This window comes from Stegostoma tigrinum, chromosome 18 (genome assembly GCF_030684315.1).
Source record: "Stegostoma tigrinum isolate sSteTig4 chromosome 18, sSteTig4.hap1, whole genome shotgun sequence".
Taxonomy (NCBI): Eukaryota; Metazoa; Chordata; class Chondrichthyes; order Orectolobiformes; family Stegostomatidae; genus Stegostoma; species Stegostoma tigrinum.
Window position 1 is genome coordinate 10,844,665 of NC_081371.1, and position 18,384 is coordinate 10,863,048.

An 18,384-nucleotide genomic window follows, 5' to 3' on the forward strand; every position below is an offset into this window, starting at 1 on the left:
TCCAAATGGTTATGGGTTACTCTGATAACACTTCATAATCCTAAAGATCTCTGTGAAAAGGCATATATATATATATAAATAAAACCTATTTCAGAGCTGAGCCATCAAACTGAGGCCTGACTTCTTGTAAAATTAAAAGATCAAGAGAAAGAACAGGGAAGCTTGGACCTAAATTTCTACTTTATTTCTGGAAATATTGGCATCTTGAAGTCATGAAAAGTCCTACGGAAAAAATCTCTCATTTCTTTTCATTGGCATGACAGTGAAGATAGAGATAAAATCAAGATAATCGCAGAAAGACTTCAAAGATCAGAGAAGCTTTTGCGACACAGTTGGTGGTTAGAAGATGGAATTCTCTACTATAAACAATTATTTGAGCAAAATCCATAAATTCTTTCAAAAGTAAATTGGATAATTGCTTATAAAAGAGGACTATTAAAGGATACAAAAGATACAAAAAATGCTGCGTATGCTAGAAATCTGAAAGAACAACAGAAAACACTGGAAATAACCAACATGCCTGGCAGTATCTGTGGGATGGAAACATTTTGGGTCATTGACTTTTCCTAAGCTGTCTCTGATTTGGGTCTGACTTTGATCTGGTGGCTAAAATGACAATAAAATGGTATGCACTTGGGCCAAAGCACTCATCACTTTTCAGTGGCATAGTGTAATTCTAAGCAAGTTACAACCAGTTCCTTTAAGCCACAATTATTTTAATTGACAGAAGGAATACATATATATATATTTTTAAATGGTTTCATTTAAAGAGACCTAACCAGGTAAAGTAAGATATGTCGCTGAAGCCAAATGTCTAATTTCTCTCTTGGGATCAAGGCTCATTAAATTTATTGTTGATTACACTTTTTTAAACATTAAACTACCTAAAAACTCCACCAAATTGAATATCTGTATATTCTGCAGCAAATTAGAGGGATTTTACCTGTCTTATTTCTGTAGTGGATTCTCATATAACATGGTGTTAAGATTGATCATTTAACTTTGATGTATAATTAACAAGAGTAATGTCTTTGCCTCAGTAATTCAATTTACCTATAAAACATACAAGGCTGATTTACAGTGTAATCAGGCAGCAATTTAATTTGTCGATTCAGGCAACACTTTTTGTTTTCACAAGACAGAGACTTCCCAACTCCTAAACAATGTGAGCCATGATGAGAAAGTTGGAAGAATCATGTGAGATTAGCAATAAGGAGTTTCCTAACACCAAGAGCAAGAAGTCCCAATTTCCAACCAAGTGTTGAGCTGCGGGCTGGGGTTCCCACTAATGAGTGGGGGGGAAGCCTATTTACATCTTATTATTACCCAATTAATATACAGTTTCCTGTTCTGCCACCTCTGGATATGAACTAGATACTGATAATTCCTGATATGGAAGTCAGAGAAGTTACCTGGCAAGTCCAGCAGGACACTTGTTCCCTGGATCTCTATCTTGGACGACTGATACCAACATTTGGGGGTACAATCCATGGGCAGTAACAGGACATAACTGACAGCAGTGGACCTTGGGTTCTCACAAGTATCGGCCTCATTAAATCATCATGACATATTCTGATCTACTTACAGACTGGTCGTGCACTTTGAGGGTGCACTTTGGAGCCCACTAGCATCTATCGTTGCTATGTTGCTGCCAGGACAATGTGCAGTCAGGGTTAGGCACACAACCCAGTGGGACCAGTGAATATCCCAGGGCTGTTTGTTAGTTCCCTCAGTGCTCTTTCTTTCTGTGCCAACTTCAATGTGCTTCGCATTGCTGCCCTTGTGTTGCCTTTTAATGCACCGTTCACTCCACTGCTCTTAAAAGGACTCAACAGTTCTCCCTTGCTCTGGTGCTTAACTCAAACACAAGGCCAAGGCAATTAACATGGTTGTCAGCAGTCATCAGTCAAGAGGGTGTGCATGTTGTCGCATGAAACAGTGGTATGTCAATCTTACACCTATAACATGTGCCAGCACATACATGGCAACATGCTGCATGTTCTTCAACCAAATGGTCTTGTCTCAAAGTCAAAGGGGTGCAGTTGTCAGTCGAGTCCTGGTGGGGAAGGAATGAGAGCTGCCATCAGTCAGTATACCTGGTACCATTAGTCAAGAACATTGTCTGCTTATAATCCGGCAACTCAGCCACACTCAATTGTTCACAGTTGGAGGTCAGGGATGGAGGCTCAGTTTCACTACAGCCCAGGGAGTAGGCCAGAGTCAGCCCTTCTAATCTGGTACAAGCAGTCAGGGGATTAGCAGGGCGGCAGTCACAGAGATCAGTCAGTGATCAGTCATCAGTCAGGGGTTGGGCAAATCCTAGGGATCAGCTGAATGAAAATCAAGGGGATTTACCGAGGACACTGCTGTGGTAGGCAAATGGGGAACTCAAGGATGGTGAAGGCAGAAATTCAACATTTACTGAGAGTTGAGAGACTGTAGTGTGTGGAAGGATATGGGATGCTGTTGGAGTGGGGCCGTGTATGGTATCGGTGGTCACCATGAGTGAAACCATGAAGTGTGATGGTGGACAGGACTAAAGGGAGTGATGGTTCTTGGGGAGCTTTACTTCCACGCAGTGGATGGGAACATGTTAAAGTATTCCATGGCACTCCTTGTCAGAGTCCTCATGTACAGAACAGTATGTTAAACAGTGTTAACATCAAAGATTTTGTTTTTGTTTGGAGCAGTCCTCTTTTAAGGAATATGTTTTGGAATTAAAAGTTAAAAATAGTGTTTTTGGGTTCTGTTCCATTGTCATGTCTTGTGGGAATGGCTACACACCAACTGAAAATGGATGGAATAGTGATGTCTGTTGGTCCTGATTCGCTCTGATTTATAGGTGGCACCCATACATTCATACAGGTGATGCATCATTGGGAAAGACACTTGTCCACTCCTGTTTCTGTCTTGTAATTTGGGAAGGGTTGCCTTTGCTGTGTCATTTTTATAGCCATTGAGAATAAGCATGACATTAAAGCTCTCAAAAAATACTGTCCTCCCCTCTGCTGTGAGGCAGTAGTCCCTGTTCTGGTCGTCTCTCCTCATTTATGCTCTGTGCACAGATTCTTCTCTGCAGTCTCTGATCCATATCTCTGCCGTGAGAGACTGCAATTAAAGCACACTTGTACAGAGGGCAGAAAACTTCTCCAATCTTCCTGTCAGGAGCCAGCATACACGAAATCCAGCATGCCAGCAAAAGTCCCACTTATCACTACAGCCCTTCTACAAACATTATACCTCTAATGCACCTCATCTACAGGTTGGATTGCTGGCCTTTAGCTGTCCTAGCTATGCATGTTGGTGGTGGGTAGTTCCTCATGAAGCTGAACACATGGTCAGTTGGGAGTGTTTAGGGCCTGATGTTAACTGGACCAGCTTTTCAAATTGGCGAAAAATGTATCTGTTCAGGTATATGACAGTCTGCACATTAGATTACATGCATGCATGCCCACACTTAGTAGCCTTACGAGCAGGGTGAGCTGCAGGAGAAATGGCTGGAAATATTGCACTCAACATTGTTAGCAATTCTACAGCTCTAACTCAGGAAGTCAATTTTTAAGCCTCTTTTTTGGCAACATACTCAAACACACAAATACTGTGAAGAAGGATTTTCCCTCCATTCATGCCATAGTTTTACAGTATACGATTAAAAAGGATACATAACGATAAGGTTCACAAATACATCAATTATGAAAACTCTTTGATTCATAATTACAGTTCATATGTTTTCTAAATTTCTCATTCATGTTGAATATATACTTTCCAAATGGAGCAATAGATGTGATAACATCTGTGCAACCACAGCTTTTGATCTGCTCTCCTTCTCTGACTTAATTTTTCTCTGAGGTAACGGTCTGGTTCACCAGTTCAATTGAGTCTGGACAACATCCTCCTCTTTGTTTGCCTCAGTGGCAGTCTGAAGGTCCAGCAGCATTCTTACAATGCAGTCCACAAATAGGACCCCTTCCAGATGTAGGCTTACAGAAGGAGTGCATAATCTTTTCCACAGATCACAACGTAAATTTATTTGTTTCACCCAGGTTGCAGGAATTTGATTCCTCTTCATTGGACATAGACTTTAAAAAAATCCATCAACCAGGTTTCTTGAATAAACATAAAATTACTCATTTATTATAAGATTTATTCAATGAAAATGCAAAACACATTGTTTATAATATGAAAATATAAATACTTACTGCTTTAAACAACCCAAAACAAATGCATCTATACATTCACCAGATAAAAAACAGATTTCTCTCTGTAGTGATTCATATTGAAAAAATACTTTCGGTCAGGAATGCTTAATTCTTGTAGGAAGAAGAATGACAAGGTGTACAAATACAGATGGCTGTCAGTATGGCATTGCAGCATCACACAGATAGGGCACAAATCACTGGGCTTTGGCGTCTTGACAGATGTACCTTGCTCAGTAAGCACAGTATTGCAAAGTCTTCCAGTTGATATTTGAAAAGACCATCAGGTTTCATACTGGATTCACATCAAGCATTTTTCAGAAAGTGGAGGATTGAGCTGTGCGGCCTATTTTTCAAAAAACATTCCCTAAGTGAAAACCCAAACCTTCAAAGTAGCATCGAACAGAACAGCAATTATACCTAGCCAGGTAACCTCTAGCAATTAAAATCCAACAATTACCTGAAACCATGCAGCTTCTAAGAAATACCTCATTATTTTAAAAAAACGATTCCAATGTGACTTTTCACTGACTTCTAAGAAAAAATCTGGGTATATCCACAGATCTCGAAATAAATGCATTTTTCACATTCCTACACAACTTAAGTCCTCAAAAATGTTGCACACAAAGTCTTCATAACAATAGATCCAGACTTATGAGCTAGAAAATGTTTTCTAGGTATGTTAGATGTTGGTTCTGGCCTGAAACATGAGGGCTTAAACAGAATAAGTTTCGCTGTTGTTATTTTTTCACAATATTTTTCCCCGTGGCCTTAACACAAACAGAAGTGTTTATTGAATAATCATGCATGTGTCAACATTTCTTTTTCCCTTTTGCCTAGAGTACTTTCTCTTTTGGTAATCTTTAAGGGGATGTGGCTGTCAATGGCTGGATCAACATTTATTGCCCATTCCTAATAGCCTTGGAGATGGTGGTGGCATGTAGGTTTCTTGCTGTAGTCCTTGAGATATAAGTATATTTCTCCTGCTGACAAGAGGGAATTCCAGGATTTCAGTTCAGCATCAGTTAAGGAAAGCCAATGTAGCCCCAAGTCAGGATGGTGTGTGGCTTAGAGATGAACATATTATGGTGGTTTGACACACATCTGCAACCTGTGTCTAGAGGTTATGGGTTTGAAAGATGCCATTGTGGGGAGCCTTTGTGAATTGTTGCAACACATCTTGTAAATGGCAAACACTGCTGCCACTGTGCATTGGTGGTAAAAGAAGTGAACATTGAAGGCAGCAATTGGGGTGAGAGTTAAGCAGGCTGCTTTGTCCTAGATGGTGTCAAGCTTTGTAAGCATTACTGGAGCTGCACTCATCCATCAAACAGGGAGTATTCCATCACATTTCTGACTTGTGATTTGTGGACAAGGAAATGGGAGGTAAATTACACACTGCAGAATTCCAAGTCTCTGACCTGCTCTTATAGCCACATAGTATTTACATGTCTGCTGCAGTTCATTTTCTGGTCAATGAACATCCCTGGCATGTTGACAAGGGACAGTAACATAACATAATGTCAAGACTGACTGATGTTATGATGAGGGATGGTTTTTAATGAAGCAGTTGAAGAGGGTTGGTCCTTGGACACAAAGCTGAGGGACTCAAGTGGTTTCTTGGGAATGAGATGATTGATCACCAACAACTACAATCATCTTCCTTTATGCTTAATATGACTCTCAACACCAGAGTGATTCCCCCCTGATTCCCATTGACTCTAGCTTAGCTCGGGAATTTTTATGCCACACTCAATCAAGTACTGCCTTGATGTTAAGTAATCTCTTTGCTTCTGGAATTCAGTTCTTTTGAATATGTTTGGATCAAAGTTCTAATGAAGTCAGGAGCTAAGTGGTCCTGACAAATTGAGTGTCAGTGAACAGGTTAGTTCTGAGTAAGCACTGTTTGATAGCACTGTCGATGAAACTTTCCATCATGTTGTTGATGATTGAGAACAGACCATTAAGGCAGTAATTGGTTGGGATGGATTTGTCAGCATTTTGCAGAAACAATATACCTGGGCAATTCTCCAAATTTCTGGATAAATGCCAGTAAGTGGCTGTCCTGGAATAACTGGACTAGAAGTGCAGTTAGTTCTGAAGCACAAATTTTAATTAATATTGCAGCAATGTTATCAAAGAGCAGAGCTTTTGCAATATTCAGTGCCTTCGGTTACTTCTGGATATCATTTGGAATAAGTTGAATTGGCAGAAGACAAGCACCTATGACACTGGGGATCTCAGGAGGGGGCAATATGGATCATTCTCTTGGCACATCTAGCTGAAGATGGACACAAATATTTCAGTCTTGCCTTTTACCCTGATGTTCTGAACTCCTTTTCATTGAGGATGGGAATATTTGCGCAACCCCTCCTACTGTTAGTAGTTTATTCGTCCACCACCATTCATGACTACATATCCAGCTGGGGCTTAGGTAAGACAAAACTTCATAATTTATTTTGGCACTTTCTCTTTCCCACACTTACGTGGAACATCCACTGGTGTTCTTTTTTGGCATTCGACACCTTCAATTTTCTTGCACGGACATAGAAATGTCTGAATCCAGCAGTAACTCCTGTATGCAACACAACCAGAAAAGGGGATGTGGCAGCTGGTGGAACAGCACCTGCAGGGTCCCAGGATTGTGAAGAACCCAGAACAAAGGTGAGTGACATAGGGCAGAGTGGGGTTCTTGGTTTGGGAGTCACGAGGTCAGGGGAGAAGTGATTCAAAAGCACATCCTAAGTTTTGGCTCCTAATAGACACCCTCCTCTCTGCGAGATGTGACATTGATGTCACACAGTGCCGTACAGCAATATGCCCACCCACTTGGATTAGTCACTGCTGAAGACCATGACAAGCTGCCTAGCTTTGTGCCTGGGCTCCGCAGTGACGAGGAATACGTATTGATTGTGATAATGAGGCAAACCCTTTTGCTTTTCCTCAACGTAATACTGTCGGGTTTTTCCTCTACCTGCAAAGACAGAAAGGGCCTCAATCTAACATCTCACTTAAAAGATGGCACCTCTTAAAATATAGCATGCCATCAGTATTGCTTGTTCTCTGACTGGAGATGAGCCTGCTCCCACCTAGCGCCAGTTGGCATCTTTATTATAAGTTAATTTTGTGTGATTATTTAATGGGGCTGTGTTCCTTGGTAGAGAAAAAGGCAGAGCACAGTGGCTATTTTTAACCTAACAAAAGGCTTATTTATATTTCCTTCCAGTTCCTTTGCTTGAGGGACTATGTGCTCTCGGGTAAATTCTTATTACGTATTATTTGCAGCAGGAGAGGGCATTTGTTCTGTAGTGATTGCTTTAGGATATGAAGAATGTCCTTAAGTGTACATGCCTTTTCATTACCTTTACTTTTGGTGAATGTTTGAAACTTCAATGCACTCTAGTTGCATGTGGGGAGCACATGAAAAGCTCTGATGTTCATGACAAGTATAGTGTCTGCAACTCTTCCTACAGCAATAATTGCAATCTAAGATAACTTTGATTGAGATTAACGGAGAGCTGGTTCAAAAAAACCATAATGAGCCCTTTTATAACCAAAAAGGAAGTCTCAATTTTCCGAATTGATTGTGTTTTGCAAAACAGCTTTAATCTTTATTTAACAGAGATACTCTCATCCCTTCAGAAGCCACTTTTTTTCTTTACAAACAAAGCACAACTGATTTAAATGCCAGAAATGGTACTGAAACACTTTGCAATTTCTGGCATTTTATCAATTAGATTATGCCGTGCTTCGGTGAAAAGCAGCTTTAAGTGGTTTAAAAAGTATAAGAAATGATTGTATTTATTTAGTTACATTTTTTTTTTAAGGCTGCTTACGACTAGAGATGCAATTATTTCATTAAGGAGATTCGTGAACATCATGATTCCCGTCATCTTAATTGCATTGCTTTCAGAATTTCCATCTTCTGGCCATAAATGTGTATGCCAGCTATGGTTCTGATTCTCTTAGCTCGTCATCTGAGACCCCGTTTATCTGATTTGTTTTGTCCTTCTTACTGTCACAAACGAATGATTGGACACTCTCGTGCTACTTTTCCTAGCAACCCTAAAGTACTTTGACTGCTATTAATTCCCAGCAGTGCATTACTGGGGATATCATCCTTTTGCTAAGTACTTTGTGCCTCATATTTGATTGATAGCACTTTTGAATTTTAGATGGCCTCTGGCACCATAATTTAGCGATGTGACTCTTACTGGTAATACCAAAGCTAAGAGTCAATATCGTGTTCCCCTATGAATTCTGACAATATTTCTTGTACCGGGAGGTAAACTGCAAGCTACATATTAATTCTTACCTCTTTGCTTTACAGACTTTGGATGGAATTTTATTGGTCAACTGGTGATGGGCTTGGAGGTGAGGTTGTGGAGAGGGATGATGGTGAAATGACAGAGGATGGTGTTGAGCAAATTTCCTGAAGATATCACAACAGCACAGAGTGGCAGTGATCAGGTAACTGAGGTCATTGTTAGAGATTTTTAAGGCACTTTTAACATTTTTCCTGTGTTCACAGTTCCATGGGCATCAGCACCTGGAGGTAACCACAAATGAGATTAGCTGAATTGTAAAAGGGGCAAGTTGAACCTCATTCAAGCAAAGGATTGAGAATTTGGAAGGAGTGCACGATGGGAGCTCACATCAGGGAGCAGTCTATGAAGGATCGCTCCCAGATCTGCTTCAGCTAGTGCCGGATTGAGAGTCTTGAAGGCCCCTATTCTCAGTTGGTGGTATGAACCAACTCATACTAGTGAGGACAGTGAAAATGAGAGACACATAGAGATGCAAAGATTAAGGGAGCACTGTTTTCATGTGGGTGTGACAGGATGTGGAATGTGCCAAGAATGCAGGTTGATATGTGCAAAAGGCAGTACCCTGCTGGAAGGCTTTACAGACAAAGGCTCAGCTTTGTGGAGCTATCTGAGCACTTGTGCCTATCCAGGCATAGAACAATAGAGCTGTGTGGATCATTGGAGGAGGAGTTGAGGACAATAGGATGTGGTGGTCATCCATTGTGAATACCAGTGACCCTGGAGCTCAAGTTTTATACCTCAGAGAATCATTCCAGAGATTATCTGGAACCATGTGCTGGATACTGGAGTCAGCCAGCCCCATCTCTAGATCAAACAGGAGGCCGTATTCTCTCATCCACCATCTGGTGCACTGTTCAGGTCAGTCAGGCTGACATGGCGTTGGGATTCGGAGATGTATCTGGATTTCCTCAGATACAGCAGGTAATTGATTATTCAGACCATCAGGATTCTCCTTGATGAATTGTAAGGCATTCCACTTGCTGAATGTTCAATTCACCTACCATCACCGTCACAAAAAGTATGTATATTGTTAGCAGTTGCCACAATTTGATCCATTCTGAGACAGGGACATTTTAGATCTCCTCAAACATCTTTTATGTATATGGATTCTGGGTGAGCATGGGTATGTGTTAAAGATTGGGCTATGTGAAGACCCAGCACAGAAACGAAGGTCCCTTACAACACCCGCCATATGAATGCAAGGACAGCCTTTGAATAAGCTATTGGCCTCCTGAAAACAATGTTAAACCATCTGGATTGATCTGGTGGAGCCCTAAAACGTAACTCATCGAGAATCTCATGTATCATGGTGGTATGTTCCTTGCACTCCAGGGTTAGGTGGGGTGTCGGGGGCGGGGGGGTAGCAATGCTGATTCAAGATGTCATTGAGTGCACTGTGTCCTCCTCCAGGAAGGAAGAAGAGTTGGAGGGAGAATTGAGATTAGATTGATGATGGAAGTGCATCAGTTGGACTGATGTAAATGATTATTGATGAGCACCTCAAGAAGGCACCACTAAAACTTAGAGGCACTCTCCCTGTAGCTTCTGCCATTCCTGATCAGCCTTCCTTATTCATCAGTACTTCTTACACTGTCTGCAAATGTAACACATATGAACGTTGGTGACTTTTCTTTAGATATAGAACCTGCTTTTGGCCTGCTGGAGATTCCTTCCTCCAGCTATTGATGGGCTCCTATTAGAAGTGAGTTTGGAGGAGCACACTGTCACTCTAGTCCTATGATTCCAAGGGTCATAACGTCAAATAAATACACCTTTTCCAGTTACCAAATTAACCAACTAAATACTTTGTCTATATCAGCTTGCAAAAAATAGAACTATCAACCAGATTTCTTAACGAACAGTTATTGGTTTATTATCAAAACAAAACATATTCATTGCAACAATCATTGACATACACTGACAGTAATAGAGAACTATATCAATGTTTATCACTCCAAGTAACCCGAAAAGTCACACCACTACAGGAAAATAGAAACAAAAAATAATTTTTCTTCAGATATTCACTTGCAGGGGAAAAAAATCCCACTTTATCCAATGGGTTATTCTTGAAGGCAAAAGGATAAAAAAAAACAAAAGTCTACAGCTCAAAATTCAACTAAAAATTCCTTATTTTCTCTTAAAGATGTAGCAACTCAAAAAGAATTGTCTCTTAAATTTACTGTGGACCTTCTGTATTCCAGTGGAAATAACCTGAGTATTTTAATCATTTTGTGAAATCAACCAGGTTCTATGCTGGCTTTAAGTCTTTTCCATGGAAAGGCATCTAACACTGCAAGTGTTGGTTTAGATTTTGCATTAAAATAGTGCTTACCATTAGTTGTATGTTAATCGAGCAGCAAATACTTGTGGCTGTACAAGTATTGTAAATTCATAACTTCAAATGCTTCTTTCCAAAATGGCCTGTTCCTCTAAATGTTTCTCATCTCACCACTTTACCCATCATTAAAATTCATTGAATAGTATGGATTTCCTGTTCTCACATTATAATTATGGACAAGGCTCACAGAAGAAAGTTATATGTTGTGCATTCTTGACTTAGTACACACTTAATGGCATGGCATGTCTAATTACTAATACTTTCAGCTTTTTATTATTTTTGGAGAATTGCAAAATATATTATGCATTATTTTTGCCTCTTTTTATCTACTCTTAATCATTCATTTTCCTTTCCTTGTTCTGATTTCACATTGAATTGAATATTCCAACTTGCATGTGTGACACCCTCAGTCTGCTCAGTTAATGATATACAACTTCTTGCCCTATTCACATTGGTCCTAGATGCCCTGTGGAGAGTATTGTAGTTTTTGAATAGTTTGCTGACTGAAACATGCCTTAAAAGATGCCTGTTGAAAGTCCACGTGCAAGTGCAAACGACAACAATTTGTTCATTGCTCAGTGGAATATCTGGTCTAGTATCATGCAGCCTGATCAAGGTTTTACAAATATTATTATTACTTCTTTAATCTTGCAATTCAGTGTAACCAGTTCACAACACCTAAAATATGATTTGTCTTTATTATAGCTTTATATAGCATTTGAGCATATCTTGTATACCTTGACAAAACATACCCAAGTCACATATTATTCCGACTTTAAACAGTTGCATGCTGTTTGGATTACGTAGAACTATTCAAGATTCATTCAAGAATTTCTGCCATTGTTAATTTTTATTACCACTTGTATGTCTTATTTAGATAGTGTGCAATGCTGTCCTAAATGTCAACAGATCACCCAACAGTTGTATTCTTGGCATCAGTAGGTTTGATAGCTTAATTGTTTCCAACATTTTCCTGTGACCCCTTTGAGATTTGTTGTTTTGTCAGAATATCTACTTTATATATAAGAGATAATAGGAATTGCAGATGCTGGAGAATCCAATCCCACAACAGCCTCCAACCTCATTGTTCCCCAACCCCGCATGGCCCATTTCTATCTCCTTCCCAAAATCCACAAACCTGCCTGCCCTGGTCGACCCATCGTCTCAGCCTGCTCCTGCCCCACCGAACTCATCTCCATCTATCTGGACTCCATTTTCTCCCCTTTGGTCCAGGAACTCCCCACCTACGTCTGTGACATCACCCACGCCCTCCACCTCCTCCAGGACTTCCAATTCCCTGGCCCCCAACACCTCATCTTCACCATGGACGTCCAGTCCCTATACGCCTGCATTCCGCATGCAGATGGCCTCAAGGCCCTCCACTTCTTCCTGTCCCGCAGGCCCGACCAGTCCCCCTCCACCGACACCCTCATCCACCTAGCCGAACTCGTCCTCACCCTCAACAACTTCTCTTTTGACTCCTCCCACTTCCTACAGACTAAGGGGGTGGCCATGGGCACCTGCATGGGTCCCAGCTATGCCTGCCTCTTTGTAGGTTAGGTGGAACAGTCCCTCTTCCACACCTACACAGGCCCCAAACCCCACCTCTTCCTCCGGTACATTGATGACTGTATCGGCGCCGCCTCTTGCTCCCCAGAGGAGCTCGAACAGTTCATCCACTTCACCAACACCTTCCACCCCAACCTTCAGTTCACCTGGGCCATCTCCAGCACATCCCTCACCTTCTTGGACCTCTCAGTCTCCATCTCAGGCAACCAGCTTGTAACTGATGTCCATTTCAAGCCCACCGACTCCCACAGCTACCTAGAATACACCTCCTCCCACCCACCCTCCTGCAAAAATTCCATCCCCTATTCCCAATTCCTCCACCTCCGCCGCATCTGCTCCCACGATAAGACATTCCACTCCCGCACATCCCAGATGTCCAAGTTCTTCAAGGACTGCAACTTTCCTCCCACAGTTATCGAGAACGCCCTTGACCGCGTCTCCCGCATTTCCCACAACACATCCCTCACACCCCGCCCCTGCCACAACCGCCCAAAGAGGATCCCCCTCGTTCTCACACACCACCCCACCAACCTCTGGACACAACGCATCATCCTCCGACACTTCCGCCATCTACAATCCGACCCCACCACCCAAGACATTTTTCCATCCCCACCCCTGTCTGCTTTCCGGAGAGACCACTCTCTCCGTGACTCCCTTGTTCGTTCCACACTGCCCTCCAACCCCACCACACCCGGCACCTTCCCCTGCAACCGCAGGAAATGCTACACTTGCCCCCACACCTCCTCCCTCACCCCTATCCCAGGCCCCAAGATGACATTCCACATTAAGCAGAGGTTCACCTGCACATCTGTCAATGTGGTATACTGCATCCACTGTACCCGGTGTGGCTTCCTCTACATTGGGGAATCCAAGCAGAGGCTTGGAGACCGCTTTGCAGAACACCTCCGCTCAGTTCGCAACAAACAACTGCACCTCCCAGTCGCAAACCATTTCCACTCCCCCTCCCATTCTTTAGATGACATGTCCATCATGGGCCTCCTGCAGTGCCACAATGATGCCACCCGAAGGTTGCAGGAACAGCAACTCATATTCCGCCTGGGAACCCTGCAGCCTAATGGTATCAATGTGGACTTCACCAGTTTCAAAATCTCCCCTTCCCCAACTGCATCCCTAAACCAGCCCAGTTTGTCCCCTCCCCCCACTGCACCACACAACCAGCCCAGCTCTTCCCCTCCACCCACTGCATCCCAAAACCAGTCCAACCTGTCTCTGCCTCCCTAACCTGTTCTTCCTCTCACCCATCCCTTCCTCCCACCCCAAGCCGCACCCCCATCTACCTACTAACCTCATCCCACCTCCTTGACCTGTCCGTCTTCCCTGGACTGACCTATCCCCTCCCTACCTCCCCACCTATACTCTCTCCACCTATCTTCTTTTCGCTCCATCTTCGGTCCGCCTCCCCCTCTGTCCCTATTTATTCCAGAACCGTCACCCCATCCCCCTCTCTGATGAAGGGTCTAGGCCCGAAACGTCAGCTTTTGTGCTCCTGAGATGCTGCTTGGCCTGCTGTGTTCATCCAGCCTCACATTTTATTACTTTATATATAACATTGTTTCTCAGGGATGGTGTACAGCCAGTGATAGAGCTACTTTACATTGGCCTCTGTTCAATATCTAAATGCAATACATGTAGATTTCAACTAAGTTGCCAATGGTTAACATCTACCTCAGTCGTATAATAGTGGGTTCAATGAGTTCTCTGGTGACTGTGATAACGTTAAAGCTTAAATGATAGGAGAAGTGGAAATTCTCCCATCCTGACCCTGAATAAATGAGAACACATTCAGCCTGCATATGTGATGAAAATATTTTTTGTCTGACAAATGCTATCAAAATCAATTCATTCAATATTCCAGAGATAGTAGGAACTGCCGATGCTGGAGAATCTGAGACAACAAGGTGTAGAGTTGGATGAACACAACAGGCCAAGCAGCATCAGAGGAGCAGGAAAGCTGATGTTTCGGGACTAAGCCCTTCTTCTGAAGAAGGATCAAGACCCGAAACATCAGCTTTCCTGCTCCTCTGATGCTGCATACCCTGCTGTGTTCATCCAGTTCTACCCCATTCAATATTCTATTCCATCTACTATCGATCAAGGCATTTTGTAGGATAACAACTTCCTTAACAGAGGGACCTGATTACCAGTCTCACAACTATGCTTTGCCTTGAGAGGATGAGTGGATTGACTCAGACTCTGGGAGGATCTTAGGATACTATGAAATATTTGATCCAATCGATTTAATTGTAAGGGATAATTGTTCACCTTCCTTTGCATCAGTTTAATATCGAGAGAGAAAGGCAGACAAGTAGGAGGGTGGCAATTGTTTAGCAGTTCCCTTATTGATATTCTCCCAAACAGCACTGTCATATGTATCTACATTCTGTTTTATTTATTGGAGGGCTTGCACCTTTGCCAATATTCTAGATAATGTAGGCTGGTTCCTACTTGATCGAAGTGGTCTTTGAAGATGGAATAAGTACATACATCAAGGAAATGTGAATCATTTTTCTTACCTACGTGCATTTACTCAAAGATATAAATTATTTTATGATTTGTTAGAGAAATGCATGGCTTTTATTAGTTTACAAGAAACATTTTTAAACTACATTTTTGAATACCTCAAAGGTAAGGACAGAAGAGGGAGTTCTTCCAGTCTATTGATTTCATACTTCAATAGAAAACAAATACCTCTTCCCTAACGAGGTGGACAATGTTTATTTTGCCTCTTTGAGATGTGAAATACCTCTATTACTGATGCTGAATCTATTTTCTCACTCACCAGCCCAACTGCAATTTAGATCCTTCTGTAATTCCTCAACTGTTTCACCACATCATGCACCTATCAACCCATGAGCTGAATCTGCAAAGCTGAACAAATTAAATTGAGTTTCTGAATGTAGATTATTTGTGAATCAGAATCAGCAGATATACCAACAATGATCCCTACTCTTGACTCAGCCTGCTAACACTCCTCTGAATATTACTGGGATTTCCTTATTTAAACTTTATAGTTCTTAGTTTTCACCTCATTAAAATGTTTACTTTCTAATCTTATAACCACAATTCATTAAAAAAAAATGTTATTTTAGTCTGGACTAGGGTGCCTGCTGCATAGTCTTGAATTCAAAGACCCAATCCTGTTATAGGAGGAGGTAGAAAAACTAATGGGCAGTGAACAAAATTGATTGTTTATTGCCTCAAGCTGGCAAATGGGAATATTGATAATAACATTTTGATAATAAATGGATAGTCTCACTTTTACAAAGTGCCTTCCTCTGAGAAACCCTCATAATTGTACTGGTCACATGTCTAATTCCACCATGTTGGACTGAACCACAAAGAATTTTGCAGACAGATACTGCTTCTTTGCAGTGATATTAATTACGCCATATGGGAGGGCCCATACTACATTGATTGCTTCCTCGCAATAACAACGCGAGGATAATCTCAGACTGGTCTGGAAATGGTTTGAAACCAACAGATTGCCTCATCAATCTCCCCTTCATTTCAATCCACAGTAATGTAAGAAGCAAAGCAATTACTGTATTGGGAAATGCAATTGCATCTAGTCTGTAAATAATCTTTGCAATTAATTTAAGAGGATTGAAAACAGGTGGTATTCATCTTCATGGAAGTTTGACATTTGTGGGGTATACCTGAAGAGAAGAAAGCATGAAGAGAGGGGGTACGATGGATTTCAATGAAACTGCTGAGCTTTAAGTTTCCTTGAAATCTTTGCAAATGTACTGTTTGATTCACAATGTTGCTGCGCAGATTTGGAGGTTCCAAATGCAGCTGCTGTACATTTTCCATAAGCCAATTCTATATAGCATTCACAGCAAATACTCACAATAACAGAAGGCAAATGTGGCTCAACCTTTTGTAGAACCCACACTCAGGAGAGGTGGGGACTGGGATGAGGGGAGGAGGAGGCACAGGCAACCCTGCATTAGGAGGCTCATAGCTCATGCAGTGTGTCAGTTTTTGGGGTTGTCAGTTTTTTCTTCGTTTTCTACTCAACACAGAACTGTAAATATTAGTTCAATAATTAGTAACAATATATTTGGTTATCTTGTATATATGCAATGCTGTGTACAGCTCCTTGGCTTGTGTAGATCTTTCATTATAATGGGATACCACAATATCGATTGATAGCATTAGGATTTAAAGTCTGAACTTTATTTCTTGTTGACACAACAGTAAATTTTCACCATATCAAACACTAGACGCATACATTCTACAAACATTACTGGCTGTTATAATTTGCATGTTATTGGGTGTTATGGTTTCCATTAGATGTTGTCATCTGTAATCCATAGCTATTAGCATTTGCTTTCATTAGCTGTTTCACTTGGCACTATATTAATAAAGTGAACATTTTCACTTTGTTATAGTTACATTTGCAGAAAATTAAGTAATCAAATATTCATACTTTTGGGTGTACACCACATATTAATTGTACAAATATTTGAAGGTATTTCAGTTTATGCTATATAATGTGTTATGATTTTGCTTCTATGAAATGATTACAACTTATCAAGATAAATGTTAAATTTTGCACCATGTGGGGTGTATATTTGCATTGGATATTACAATTTTCCAACTAGATTAGATCTTAAAGTCTGTAGTCACTTATACACAGAAGCACAGTAGTTCAATATTCACTCTGTGTGGTATAATTTGAACACATTGACAGGAAACAGGTGTAAATGTTTGTAGCAAACCACCACACCCCTAAGTATAACAAATTTAGAATGAGCCCCACAGTGATCAGGAGCTGGTGCCAGATCCGATTACAGGTGGGGATAAGGAAGGGTTTTGATTAGCCATAATTCGTTGCAAAACCCACAATAAACACACTTCGATTCAGACTTAGAATCCTTTGTATTTTAAAGATTTTAAAGCAAAACAAAACATGATCAAAGAAGCGACAATTAAGTTAAAAGAAAATGACATCTATGGAAAGGAAACCAAATCAAAAATGAAGTGGAATAAGAGATTAGTGGAACTACTTGTTTTATACAGAAACTATAGTAAAGAAGATAATCGTGAAATTGAAACACAAACAGTAAAGCAAAACAAATTGCTTGCTGACTGGCTGCTCTGGCATATTTTTTGGCAGTTCAGTATAAGATATCCTTGCAATAACTCATTTCAAAAAGGCCAGCAGCATAGTCAGCATGGTGGCTCAGTGTTTAGCATTACTGCCTCGCAGTCCCAGGGATGCAGGTTCAAATCCACCCTTGGCTGAGACAGTAGGAACTGTCAATGCTGGAATCTGAGATAACACAGTGTAGAGCTGGAGGAACACAGCAGGCCAGGCAGCATCAGAGGAGCAGGAAAGCTGACATTTTGGGTCGGGACCCTTGGATGACTGTCTGTGTGGAGATTGCACATTCTCCCTGTGTCTGCGTGGGTTTCCTCCAGTACTCTGGTTTCCTCCCACAGTCCAAAGATATGCAGGTTTGGTGGGCTGGCCAGGCTACTTTATCCATAGTGTTCAAGTTAAGGGGATTAGCAGGGTTACAGGGATAGAATAGGGGGTGGGTTGGGGTGGGTCGGGGTGGGATGCTCTTTAGAGGGTCAGTGTGGGCATGATGGGCTGAATGGCCTGCTTCCACACTGTAAGAATTCTATGGTACGTAGTTCCCAAAAATCTAGTCGGTGTCTTTACAGGTAAACAGTTGCCAATTGGGAGTGGGCTTTTGGTTTTCATTTTGGTGCAAAACATATGATTAAGGATTGGCAGGGAATGTTTAGAGTCTAAGTATTTGGAGTGATCCCAACCTCAGCTCCTAATTTATCAGTAACCTGAAGATTTAGCTTGATTTGTCCCGTGGAGTGAACAGAGCTGAGAGTGAAAGATGTCCCAATACCTGGGAGGGATGGTCAGTGGAGCTACCGAGCAGATGTGGGTCAGAGAGGTGGTAGG